General features: G+C 33.2%; 1 long non-coding RNA gene across 1 annotated transcript; it reads left to right on the top strand.

Annotated features, from left to right (window-relative positions):
* The first annotated feature begins 227 nt into the window (after nucleotides 1–227).
* On the top strand, nucleotides 228–2,645 carry LOC143252570 (uncharacterized). Its single transcript, XR_013029054.1, has 2 exons — nucleotides 228–354; nucleotides 2,393–2,645. It is a non-coding gene; the product is annotated as an uncharacterized LOC143252570 (long non-coding RNA).
* Nucleotides 2,646–3,323: the final 678 nt, after the last annotated feature.

Here is a 3,323-nt window from a genome sequence, read left to right as displayed (position 1 = left end):
ACTAATTTGTTCTTTTGCGGTAATTCCCAAATAACAACCTTTTTTTTTTTTCTGTGTATCACGTCATATTTCCCCTTCCCCAATAAATCATGACATAGGACGAAAAGCTAATAAATACAGCGTAGCACTAACTGATACGCACCTCCCACCCCTTCCGTTGGCCCATGACTTCCAGTACTATATTTATTAAAATCCACACAGCAGCTTTACAGCTTATACTTGATTGTGTAATTTGTAATGACTTGTTTTCATTTTCAGCAAATATCAATTGTTATAGTACTTGAAAATCCGCAGCCGTCCTCTGTGGTTACTTGTATACGAAACATGGCATAATTCGTACTACATTTTCTCTATGTAAGTGAAAACGTGAGAATATTTTGGATTTTAAGCTGTGTTTATTTGAAATACTTCTGGGTCAAATTTACCAATACTAATTTACTCCCCCTCCTTATGTGTTCCGAAATGTCGTATTACAAATTTAAGCCCATGGTCAAATAGGGATACAAGTCCTGAAAGCTCTAATACCATAGAAAACTCTTAACAGTTTTCTTTGGCAAGGTATGAAAATTGAAAATAACCATTGACTTATATCACCTAACTATAAATAACAGACACTATTATAAACTAATACGAAAACGGCAATTATTTCACGCACACATTTATTTCTACTGTAAGAGGAGTGTGAACAAATATAATAAGCCGACCGATAATTTTTTGTTTCTCTCAAACGATTTGGATAAAATATGAACTGAGAATTTTCACACACAATGATATTCAATGGCATGTATAACGCATTATGTGTTTTATTCCTGTGATTTTTTGTTAATGAGTTCACTTCACCACAACTAGTATTGAAATGGCTTGGAAATACACTCGCAACCTTTGTCAGAGCTTTATCTTACTAGGAGATTACTTCCATATTCACTGATTCAAAGTTAGGTGTGTAAAATAGCGCTACCAATCTCGCAACTACTTAGTTTGCAATACTATTAATATGTGAGCTGAAACTAAAGTAATATAAGATATAGGGTGTGGTTTTAATTATTTAAATAAATAATTTATATGGTGGTTATTACAGACGTTGTTGTTCCTTTGTTTAAGAATTTCGCGCAAAGTTACACGTGGGTTATCTGCGCTAGCCGTCCCTCATTTACTAGTGTAAGACTAGTCATCACCATACACCGCCAGTTCTTGGGTTACTTTTTTACCAATGAATAATAGGTTTGACCGTTACATTATAATACCCACCCCGACTGAAAGAACGAGCATGTTTAGTGTGACAGGGATTCGAACCCGCAACCCTCAGATTACAAGTTAAACGCCCTAACCACCTGGCCATGCCGGGCCGTCGTTGTTACATGCTTACGTAAAGTTAGAAATAAAACACAAACTCTGGAAATTACTCTTACTCCTTGAGTAATTAATCGCGCACTGGAGAAAAAAATCTCTTTGTTCTCCTCTGCAAAGTGTTAATCGTATGGATAAATTTCTCCTGAAGTTTTTTACATTTGATTCAGTTTTGTTTTTATGAAAATAAAATTAAATGGTATGACGTACAATTTCGTTCACGTTTACATGTTATTGATACATGAAATTTCTGACCACCGTCACAACTATTTAATATTATTTATTGGAATTATTCATTTGTATAATTTTACGGAAAATATTATTTGAATTGTTTTAAACATGTATTCATAATATAAATGCATAATAAGATCACCGAGATCAGTCATTAACATAGACCCAACTGGTTAGACAGTTGTTAATTCTCCTCTCGTACGCCTTTATTTTCCAGGACAAATCAAAATAATACAATGAATAACACCAGTCTTAACAAACACAAGAATCCCAAGCAGTAAAATAATAAAATTACATAGTACATTAATAGGTTACGTGCTAGCTGTTTAGGGAAACCTCCCTTTTTTTTCTTCTAATTTCAGGCTCAAATATGGTGTTCTACTATTATTCGTGTATTAAGTCATTGCAATAGCAAAACGAAACGTTTTGTTTCCGAATATCGTTAAGGCCGGAACTAACAAGTTTTAGAAGTCAAAAACTTAAATCATGCAGTGAGTAATAAAAGCAACGTTAAAATTTAGTTTTAATATCAATAAAAAAAAAGGATAAAGTTTCGCCCTGTGATTCAGTAATTTACCTACTTTAAGCTATTTGCGTGTTATAAGAATGACAATCAATCGCTTACCGTGGATTGTGGGTGGTAGGATGTTGCTAACTGGTTGCCCGTCCTAGGGACGGCAGTTGGTAGTCTTTGTAGCTTTGGCATAAATGCAAAATACAAATGCAAGAAAGGTCAAAGATTAATAGATGTTTTGAAATGTTTCTCAAAAATAATACATACAAAACTAGCATTATTTTTTCCTTGTTCCTCTAGATTTTTGTTCCCTGATAGGGACTTGCAACACTAAAATCCAGGACTCGATTTTCAGAGGGTGGCATAGTGCAAGTAGTCCATTGTGTAGCTTTGCGCCACGAAGGCAACAAAATTTATGCGTATTTTCTTGGAAGTAATGTGGTTTAACCTTTTCAGTTTCATTGGTTTATGTATATGAAAAGATCAAGAACAATGAAATAAAAATACTGTCCTCGCCGCCATTTATACTGTGGTTGGTTGGACTGAAACATTTTATCTCGTGTCTTCATAATTTCGTATGAAACCGATAACTTTAAACCACAAAGAGTTACAGAATTTTATGTTTTCAAAATCAAAGCTTAGTCTCCCATCGTTCACCGAAAAAGAAACGTAAAATTCTTTCAAACTATTTTCAAAAAGAAAGGGATGGACGTTTTTATACTAAACCTTTCTTTCTTTCTGTGTTCAATACTAATCACTCAATGGCACTCACCTCAGTAACATACAATTAAATGCTGGATCTTAAAAATATAATAGTAATGTAAATAGAAAGTATTTCATTATTTTGTTTTACATGTTTGTTGTTACCTTTTCTTATTATAATAATTTTGCGAATTAAATATTTTTTAAATAAGTATTCATACAGTACAATTGAACATCAAAGCAAAATGTGCCAATTATAGCAGATGTTAGTTTCGACTTTGATATCCAGAACGTGCGCACTGCTATCGTAAAGCTGTAAGGCTGTAAACGACGAAAACTGAATTTCTCATCTTTAAAAATTGGTATTAAGAAGTTTCAGAATTAATCCTTTCATTTTTTTTCTAAAGACTGCCTATTCGAGTTGATTACGCTAAGAACCATTGCTGTGTCTTGCTCTTATATACTGAAATGATCGCTTGTCATCTGCTCTTATATAATTATTTGAATTTATGATAGTTACCAAAATCAT

Source organism: Tachypleus tridentatus, chromosome 1, assembly GCF_004210375.1.
Source record: "Tachypleus tridentatus isolate NWPU-2018 chromosome 1, ASM421037v1, whole genome shotgun sequence".
NCBI classification, from domain to species: domain Eukaryota; kingdom Metazoa; phylum Arthropoda; class Merostomata; order Xiphosura; family Limulidae; genus Tachypleus; species Tachypleus tridentatus.
The sequence above is the reverse complement of the archived record's forward strand: the minus strand, read 5'-3'. Positions and strand labels throughout refer to the sequence as shown.